Source organism: Cryptomeria japonica, chromosome 7 (genome assembly GCF_030272615.1).
Source record: "Cryptomeria japonica chromosome 7, Sugi_1.0, whole genome shotgun sequence".
NCBI classification, from domain to species: domain Eukaryota; kingdom Viridiplantae; phylum Streptophyta; class Pinopsida; order Cupressales; family Cupressaceae; genus Cryptomeria; species Cryptomeria japonica.
In genome coordinates, this window is record NC_081411.1 from 809,079,147 (window position 1) to 809,090,711 (window position 11,565).

Genomic DNA, 11,565 nt, shown 5'->3' on the forward strand with positions numbered 1-11,565 from the left:
TCATAATGATATAAAATGGTATGTGTGATATTATAAGTACAGGGTCCCGTGGTTTTGTTGCATCTATATATTGTGAAGGGATATCGATTTCAGAAGTGTGTTGGATTGTAAGTTGGATAAATTCATAAGTGAGACAGATTGTGGACTGCTATGTAAATGTACATAGCTCTCGTGATGTTTTGGTTTAGACTGTATCTTGTTCAATACATTCTAGAAAATATTTGATACTGGGGGATGTTCTATGGCACTCAGTATTCTGGACACTATAAGATATTGTATTTCTTGGCATATTTGAGATTTAAATCTCACAACCTTTCTATGTATTGTAGAGCAAGGATCAAAGTTTTTCTTACCGGTTCTTTTCTCCGATAGCTCTTTGAATCAACTTTATATAATAAAATATATTAAGTGGCACTACCACCTTGTTTTGGAAAAAAAATAAAATGAAATTCACATTAAATTAGGGCATTCATATTTCACCATTGTAGAATAAAGCATTAGAAAATTGTGTGAATCATAACTAAAATTTTAGGGCACAAGAGGGATGTAACATATCCAACCCCTTGTGAATCATCGTCCGCGATGATTGCTTAAGTTTCAAAACAAAATTAAATTTATATAACTATAAAGTCTTAGTTCAGCTGTTAAAAACATTAAACAAGTGTGGAAATCTATGTTGGATATCTTGATAGTCCTCCCATGTAGCACTATCCTTAGAATATTGGTCCCACTGAACCTTACACTGAGTCACCTCTCTATTGCGTAAGTGATGCTTATGTATGTCGAGCACCCTGATTGGCTTGATTGTGACCACCCCTAGATCATGTACATGTAGTGAATTCCAATCAATAACATGTGTAAAATCTGATATGTACTTCTTAAAATAGCTGACATGAAATACATTATGCAACCGTGCGAGAGATGATGACAGAGCAATTCGATATACGATAGGGTTGGCAATTTCAAGAACCTCAAAGGGTCCTATGTATCTGGGTGCTAATTTGGTGGATTTTCCAAATTTAATGGCACTTTTCTGGGGTTTTATTCATAGGAGAACCTTTTCCCCTACAAAAAATTGTCTAGGTATTCTCTTCACATTAGCATAACTTTTATGTCAATTGTTAGCTTCTGCTAACCTTTTCCTAATTGTCTTAACCTGTTCTTCCATTTCCAAGACCATCTCTAGACCGAGGGTTATCCTATCTTCCAGCTTATCCTAGCTTATAGGAGTTCTACACCTCCTTCCGTATAATGCCTCAAATGGTGCCATCTTGATGGACGTCTGATAGGAATTATTATAAGAAAATTCCACTAATGGTAGATAGTCTTCCCATTTGTACTGTTGATACATACAGTACATTTAAAGAAGTTCTTCTAAGATCTGATTTACTCTTTCCATTTGTCCATCTATTTCAAGATGGTAGGCAGTACTACTGTTCAATTGCATTCCTAAAGTTGTGAATAGTATCTGCCAAAATCTAAATGTCATTCTAGCATTCCTATCAGATATGATATTTTTGAGTACCCCGTGCAAATGTAAAATCTCTTGCACAAACTTGTAGGCAATAATAGGTGCATCATCCGTCAGATTCCTTAGGATGAAGTGTGCAAACTTTGTTAATCGATCAACTATCACTAAGATAGTGTTATATTTATTTATAGACATTGGTAGTCCTTGGACAAAGTCCATGCTTATAATCTGGCATTTCCAATTTGGCATAATATTAGGTTGCAATAACCCTATTGGATATTGGTGTTCCACTTTTACCCGTTGATACTCAAAGCAACTCGCCACAAATCTAGCGACGTCTTTTTTCACCCCTTTCCAGATTAAACATGGGTTTTAGTTTTCTATTTTCTAGTGATGAGCCCCAAGGTTCAGTGTTGAACCTAGTAGCTTTGATACCATATGTAATAGGCTATTCTCAACCATAAAACAAAAAACAACAATGCAACATTTTAAACAACTTTCAACTTTCCAAAAATAAATGAAAGATGACAAAAGATACATATTAAAATTTTTAGAAAGAAAAAGGATTTTTTTTGAAATGAAATTAAAGTTCAGAAGGAAATAATGTTGAAAACAACTTAAAACATAATATGTAAACATTATTTCATATGACTTAAGGATAATTAAAAACTAAATCTAGTTTAAGTTTACCAGATAGTTGTTTCTCGGGATTGTGTCCTGGGTTCTTTGACAGATGCCTCGAAAGAAGGGAAAATATCATTGGGGCAATTTTCTGCCCAACCATGGACCATAATAGTCCCCCGGTGTCATTCCATAAGGAAGAACCCGATCCTTCACAAAGAAATAAAGAGAGAATTCCAATGCCACATGAGCCTTGGTGATATCCCTACACAACTCCCTAATCAATCATACACCAAGGTATATCCTACTAGTATGATTCTTGATTGAGTGTGAATTTGGGTACATGTATGACTGAAAACTATACTGAATAGTTACACCTTGGCCAAGGTTTTAGTTGGGGTGCATCATGATTTTTGTCATGAAGTCAGATACACCCTACTCGACATAGTCTATGTCTTTTTCAATTATCATCAGTCTCTCATGCTACTGCACTTTGACCGTGATAATTAGACAAAGTAATTGTTGCCTTAAGAGACTAATTCAATGAGTTATGGTATTACTTTCCTGTTCACAAGTAGTCTACTCAATGAGTTTACTGAGAGATAGGATTGGTCAACTGAAACACCCATTAATGTATGTTGTTTAGTTTTCTTACAAGGGTAACGATCTGCTATTTCAAAGTTACGTAATTATTTATTTCAAGTTCCACATAATGTATTATGACTGCCCTTGGTTTAATTTTAGTCTTGAAGGTATAAGCAGATGTATGTTTTCAGTCTCAAAATTCATGAGTAGCCATTTAATATAGCAAGCATTAATTTCTCTATTTCTTCCAATCATTGAAAGGGTCTTTCCAACCATTGTTCTAGTTTCTTGGAGTCTACCTGTGCAATGTAACTTGCATTATGTATACATACTACTATTCCTACACAACTAAAAATGTATAAGAACACTAATATGTATGTCGAATGAAAGATTCACTTCCTCTAAGATTCAAAGCCAATTTCAAAGTTAGTTAAATAACTAGTTTTCTGAGTTGCCAAGAGCTAGATTTTTGTTTTAAATTAGCATAAACAAGTCTGCCCAATTAATACCATAATTTTGATCTAAATTAAATAAAAGATGCTGGTTCAATTTGAGAAATTAAACCTACCTCTTCATTTTCCAGTCTTCCTCTTTTCATAACACCTTGATAATTATTCCCAATTATCTGATTTTCTGAGTGATTCAGTCTTACATACCTGGGTTTATTCACATGTTGTTGTTCTTCAGTCACTATGGAATTCTCTGATGATGTTGGTGTGACTAGATCCACATTCTGTACCGATGCAGTCTGTATTGGTTCATTTATGATCATCTCAACTGTCAATTCAGAATCTACAGACCTTGAATTTCCTCTAAAGTGTTCATCTATCTTCACATTAGCACTTTCAATGATCTTCTGCAATCTTTTATTAAAACATCTATATGCCTTGCTCTTATATGAGTAACCAAGGAATATTCCTTCATCACTTCTAGGATCAAATTTATGAACATACTCATCTCTCCTAATATAGCATTTGCTTCCAAATATTCTGAAGGATTTAAGAGTAGGAGTATTACAGATTTCACCTTTAATGTGAACTTTGTTGAAAGTGTAAACCACTGTATTCACTGCTTCGCTCCAATACACATGAGGCATATTTGCTTCCAATATCATGCTTCTAGCTACTTCTAGAATAGTTATGTTCTTCCTTTCCACAATTCCATTCTACTGAGGTGTCCGGGGTACTGATAGTTGTCTTTTGATTCCATTCACTTCATAGAATTTATTAAATTCCTTAGATGTAAATTCTCCTCCTTGATTAGAACTTAGACATTTGATTTTCTTACTAGTTTCATTCTCTACCATTGCCTTGTATAACTTGAATTTTCCAAAAGCTTCTGATTTCTCCCTGAGAAAAGTAACCTAACACATTCTAGAATAATCATCAATAATTAGCATAAAATATCTCTCCTTGTAAACTTCTTGTTCTTTTCGGACCACACAAGTCAATATGAATTAAATCAAGAACATTGTTGGATTTCCTAGAAATAGTCTTAAAAGTTGTTCTAACTTGCTTTCCCATTTGACATTCCTTACATACCAGATTATGAGGTTTCATAATCTTAGGTAAATCCCTTACTACCTTAGTTGAACTGATCTTTACAATGCAATCAAAATTTACATGATAGAGTCTCTTATGCCATAACCAACTTTCATCAATATGTGCAATCAAACATGTCTTATCACTGTTATTCAAATGAAAGATATTACCTTTAGTCTGATTACCGGTTGCAATCTCCAATCCAGTTTTGTTCATGGTTTTGCATTTTCCATTCTTGAATTGTAATTGGAATCCCTTTTCAACTAATGGACCAACACTCAAAATATTATGCTTCAAACCTTCAACATAATAAACATTGTCAGTATTGTGCTTACCATCCAAAGATATAGTGCCTTTTCCTTTGATTAAACAAGCTTTATCATCACCAAATCTTACTAACCTCCATTATATTCCTGAAAAGATATGATTTTACTTTTATCACCAGTCATATGATGTGAACATCCACTATCAATGATTCATTCATCTTTTCCCTCAATTTTAGCTACCAGGGCCTGCTCTACCGATGAGACAGTAGGTGCCGATTGATCTTCTTTTATTGCAACAAATACCCATCCATTGTTTGCCAGTTCTTCATCAGAATCATCTATAACTCCTTCATCAACATAGTAACATGATTTATCTTTGTTCTTCTTAAATCTGTATCTCTGATATTCACGGTTAGACTTATATGTTCTTTTAGCTTCCTCTCTCAATCTTGCATGTCTATCGGGACATCTATATGCTATGTGACCAACTCTATTACAATTAAAACATTTAAATGATTATTTACCTTCATACTTACTTCCAACTAGATCTTTAGGCATATTTCTTGCAAACAGTGCTTCAAGTTCTTCTAGTTCTTCATTTTCCCTCCTGATATCTTTAAGTTCTTTTGCATAAAGTGCTTTCCAATCAGATTTGTTAGATGACGACGATGATACTACAGATGATGATGCTCTAAAGGCTAAATCTGTCTTAACTATAGTAAGAGGACCAAATTCCTCAAGATCAAATGCTAAAAGTTTTCCAACCAAGGTATCTCTAGATACTGATGTATTAGGCATTGTTCTCAACTCATTAATAGTAGTTACTTTCATTTTGTAAGCTGGTGGAAAAGCTCTTAAAACTTTAGAAACAATTTCATCTTCACTTAAGGATCCTCCACAACATTGTATTCCTAAGGCAATTTTATTAACTCTTTCCATAAAAGTAGAAATTCTTTCATCTTCTTCCATTTTCAAATTTTCATACCTGACCCGGTAACATTCCAGTTTTGCAATTTTGACAGTGGTATCTCCTTCATTCAATTTCTCCAATTTATCCCAAATAGCTTTAGGAGTAGACTTGTCTGATAATCCCATAATTTGCTGATCTGATAATGCGCTCAGAAGTGCTTCTCTTGCTTTGCAATCATTCTCCTAATCCTTACCCAAAGTTGGTGGATTAGGTTGATTTAGAGTAGGACCAACATAGACATTATTTATAACTTCCCATATGTCTCTTCTAATACAATTCAGATGTGTCTCCATTCTAATCTTCCATATACTATAGTTAGTTCCATCAAGTTTAGGACTATTCTTCCTCAAAATGTTTGTTGCCATAGGATCTCCTCAAGCTGTTAGGCTTCTGCAAAAAGAGGACTTGGCTATGATACCAATTTCTAGGAACCAAAAGGACACCTGAGAGAGGGGGGGTGAATCAATTGTCAATGAATTTCAACCCAATTATAACTTAATCCAACTTAATACTTAATACCAGTAAACCAAACTTAATGTTGGTTAATAGATTAGCAGTTAATATCAATACCAATGAAACTTCATGCATGAAACAGAAAGAGAAACAACATCCACAACACATAACATAAACATTTTTGATGTCGAAACCATGTAAGGGGAAAAACAATGGTGGGAAACCTTACCCACAATCAGATGATACTACTAGAGATAGTATGAGTATACAAATGGGGTCTTCACATGTAGAAAGACCAACCGCCTAGAGAACATTGCTCAAATGGGAGTCACAATGACTACATTAGGATGGTTAAATCCTAGAATAATGTACTACTTCAAAGTGCATATGCAATGCTAGATTTAGTACCAGTTTAAGCTTTGATAAACACCTTCAAACCTTCCTTTAACCTTCAAATGATGTCTTCTTGATTCACTCTATGATCTTCTCATATGATCTTCAATATTCGCACATATCATGATCATACCACATTTCCACACTTCATCTCACAAATGTGATCTTACATTTATACAAAACCTAAGACCAAATGTGTAGGTTGGCTTACTAAGAATATTACAACTAAATCAATTACAAATAAGTCTTGATGCGTACAACAATATCCAATCAATAGATCATCTCCATAATGTGTCGTGCTAATCTAGAGTAGATAACGTATACCAGTCAATAACCTAGACTTATCTTTCGATAACAATAAATATGTCAACCCGATCAGACCAATAACCAAAAAACTAAAACCAAGTATCCAAACCATGTCTTTGACATAATCAAGTGATCTCCAGATGATAACAAGTCATCATCAGTGTCAATGAACCATATAACCTGTCGGTGAGCATATACCATTGACTGTGCATAAGTCACTGACCTTGCCGGTGAACACAATGTGTCGGTTCAAAAGTAAACCAATATAACCATAGTACCAAATCAACAATGTAGATCTCTAGATGGATAAGTGTTGACATCAATGACCAAACCAATGCAACACATCCATAATACCAACATTTTGAAGGATCACGTCATGAGTAGCAACAACAGGATCAAGAAAATATTGATGTAATCCCGTAATTGATTAATGTGCTTTAGGAGCTTCTTGGTCATTTACTGTCGAGACATGAGGTGAATCGACAAGAGGGATCTCATCATGCTAGTCATTAGGATAGAGAGGTTGAGGAGGAGCGAGTGAGGGAACATTTGTGTTCACCTTGGAGGAGAATTGATGCGATAACTAATCAGGACATGAATACAATAGGACACATGAGAGATTTGATGAGGAATCATCCTCCTACTTTTGATGGGTTAGGAAGTGGCATGGAGGCAAAGATTTGGCTATTAGACCTGGGTAAGTGTTTTTTTGTACATCCGTGCAACAGTAACACCAAGGCGAGGTGTGCGATTATGCATCTTCATGATTTTAAGATGACATGGTGGCATATGGAGGAGCATAAGATACATTTGGACATTGTGACAATTTCATGGGAGTTGTTCTTGGAGCGGTTTCATGCTCGGTTCTTGTCAGACCACTAGAGACAGAAGAAGGTTGATGAGTTTCATGATTTGAGGTAGCAAGATATGATAATTGAGAAATACAAGCGTAATTTCTTTGATCTTAAGAAATATGTTGTGATAGTGGATGATGAACCTATGTTGATTCAACATTTTGTGGGAGGTCTTAGTGATCGTATCAGTGGTGAGGTTCAGATGCATGAGCCTAAGACTATGGAGGAAGTTGTGGAGAAGGCAAAGATAATAGAGGAGAATCTAGCTTTGGCCTTAGGAGTTACACCTAGTGTGTAGTCTATTAGTACTATAGTTTTAGGATCAAATGTGAGAGGTGTTCAGCCTTAGGCATCAGGTCATGCTAAGAGTGATCCTCCATCATTCAGAGGAGAGAATTCTTAGCAAAAGAAGAGATCTCAGGATTGGGATTCTTCTCATAGGCATAGATCATGAGGTGAGAGAGCATAGGAGGCAATGTTCTATTCATTTTTAGGCTTCATACGTGGCACAAAGTTCTTAGCAAAACCTTAATGGAGGCAGTTTTTAGCAGCCTAGTGCACCTTCAATCATTCGTGGATTCACTAGAGGGAGTTGTTTTACTTGTGGTCAGTAGGGACATTATGCAACGAGTTGTCCACAATAATCTACACAGGTAATTTTTTTAGTGGCCAACAACTTTAGATCCCACAGTTGGTGATGCTGGGAGGTCTCAACGTATATTTGTGACTGTGGATCACCGCTAGGGTGAGCATCAAAGAGCAGTTAGGGAGTCTTTAGGTTTTGGGTCAACAACTTTCTTTGGTGACCATTCACATACTATAGCATCAGATTTGGATCCTCAGGGGTCATGACATGGAGTGAGAAAGGGTCCAAAGGGGCTTGAGTGATGATTCATCAGTGTTTTTGTAGAGGATTTTACATTTTGGGACTGTTATTTCTATTTTTTTTAGGCTTCTAGGAGTAAGCCTAGGACAAGGGGGGGAGGATGTAGTGCCCCTTCCTGATTCATCTTTCCCTTTTGTGCATCATTAGATTATACTGGCATAGATTAGACTATTTTTATGATGCTTTGAATAGATGTTTATGGAATTATCTATGTTTTAGATGCTTTCTCTATGGATATTAGACAAAATATATTATGCTAGCATCATGATTACATGTGGATGATGATATTTTTAGACTATTATGATGACAAATTACTCTTTGATGATTGATATGTGTGTTCATTCATATGTGTGTATCATGTTTTCTCTATGAATATTTGATGATATCTTATTATGTAATAACCCTATTTCATGATTATGATTCTATGCGATGTCTTGATATTATTTTGTGTGACTATCCGTGTGAGTAGATATTATTTCATATTACTCATTGCAAGCATGATATGCCATCACGATTCTCTATCACTTATCTATTTTATTTCATGTTTCATATAGTATTGCATATATCATTGTATACGTATTAGTGGTGACAGGTTTGCAGGTACCAGACACCGACTCCACCTAGCTCCACAAGTCTGAGCATGTCTTATCCCAATGGAAAGTTGATCAGAGTTGACATGAAATCCCACCCTATACTCTAGGTTTAAGTTGACCACCCTTGTCAGTTTATTGTTTTGGTGCGAGTTGTTGGTGTTAGACAATTCAAATAACTAGAAGACAAATGAGAGGGGGGTGAATCAGTTGTCTCAGATTACCAAAACATTTAGCAATTAAAACGTTAATGTCGGAACCCAAAAGATCAATACCAGAATGCATAAACCAAATACCAAAATAGAAGATATAACAATTTAGCATAAGCAATAATCAGGGAATGAATACCATCCACATGATACCAAGAATTATACATGGAAAACCTGGTAAAGGGAAAAACCATGGTGGGAAGCCTACCCATAGTTAGATAATACTTCTGTAGTAAGTATGTGAATTATGATTGAGGGGCCTACACTTGCAGGAAGGCCAACAACCTAGAGCACACTACTCATCACAAATGGAGTGTCACTGACTACATAGAAATCCGGACTACAATCTGGAAGAATGAATGAACTACAAAGATAACATCTCCTCTGTCTAAGTATAGTTCCGGTTAAGCTCAATACCGAAGGACTAAATCCTCTTACATAAACACAACTCGATCACCAATGATTGACCAAATCCTCTGCTTGAATTATTATTACATTATTCACTCATTACATATCCATATCCCTTCCTATGATGATCTACAATGAGATCTTACATTATATATATACAAACCCTCGACCATATACTATAAGGTTGGATACTAACATTAAAACAATTACATAATTATAAAAAATGTCGGCCAGAGACCAAACACATAATATCCAACCCATAAGACATCCCAAAAACACATCAAGAGGTCTAATCCACACATTACATTAAGTCAGTCTATAACCTAGATAATACCGAGACCCAATATAAGTCCATACACGCTAAGACAATAATGCCAATCAACTAAGTCTTGAACATGATCACCATCAACATCCTGAATCTTCACTAGAAGCTGCACCAATACCACTTATGCATAACATAAAATATCTACATCAAAGCTCTACCAATGAAACCCTTGCCAAAACCACAAACCAAACTTTCTAGCAAACAGGATAGCATCTAACCACCAGAACAAAACCAACTGACTGAACATGAACATGAGTAGCATGAATACGCCAATTCCATAACCCAAACATATTGGAGCATACTGGATCATAATGATCCAATCCAACCAGAAACCAAACTACCTACCAGGACCAGAAGGATACAGGTAAAGAACCAAAACAACTAGTGTTAACATCAATGACAAAACATCAATGCAACACATAATTGATTCCTCGAAATGGCCAACAATCTCTCCCTTTGGCATTGATGGCAACGCTAGATGTGAAAAAATTCCAAGTGCCAAGAAAATTCCAAACAAGTCTCCCCCAATGGAAGATAGCTAACAATTTCCCATATAAAGATATAGAAATAAAGTTCTGAAACAAATACCAAACTCCCCCTATGAATGATATCTTTGTAAATATCTGTATTATACATAAGTATCTCTCCCCCTAATGTATACAATTCCTTAAGTTTTTCACATCAATATCTCTCCCCCTTTGACATCAATGTCAGAAATCTAACAAAAAATATCAAAGAAAAAACAAAAACCACTGAATCACAAGACTAACGACTCCCCTTGAGCAGTAGCATCCCCACATCAATTCCAGAATGAGTAATATCTCTGATAATGCATACCAGACTGATGTCAAATAACATCAATCAGTTCTCTGTCGGAGGGGAAGAAACCCCTAATCTGTCTCTCACGTACTCAAATGATTCTCTAGGCAAAGGTTTAGTGAAAATATCTGCAATCTTCTCTTACTGTTCACATAAACCAGTCTAACTTCATTTTCTTCCACATTCTCCTTCAAAAATTTATACTTGATAGATATGTGCTTTGTCATAGAGTGAAATATCAGATTCTTTGATATGTCAATAGCAGCAGAGTTATCACAGTGAATAACTACTGGTCCAGTGCAATGCACTTTAATGTCCTTCAACATTTGCTTCATCCATAGAACTTGTGTACAGTTAGTAGCAACAACAACATACTCAGCTTCAACAATAGATAAAGATGTACATGATTGTTTCTTGTTGATCCATGAAACCAACTTCTTTCCAAGAAAGAAAGCTCCACTGGAAGTACTTTTTCGGTCATCAACATCACCAACCCAATCTGCATCTATATGTGTACATAAAGTAAAGTCATCATCCTTAGGGTACCATAAACCATATTCAAATGTACCTTGTAAGTATCTAAAAATTCTTTTCACATCACTCTCATGATTTTCTCTAGGATCACTTTGATATCTAGATGCAATACAAACAATATTGATTATGCCAGGCCTAGTCTGAGTCAAATATAGCAGACCTCCAATCATAGATTTGTATCTTGAAGGGTTTACCAGTGTAGATTCATCTTTCCTTGATAATTTATCACTGGTAACCATAGGAGTACCTACTGATTTAGAATCTTCCATACCAAATTTCTTCAACAATTCCCTAGCATACTTAGTTTGATAGATGAAAATACCTTTATCAATTT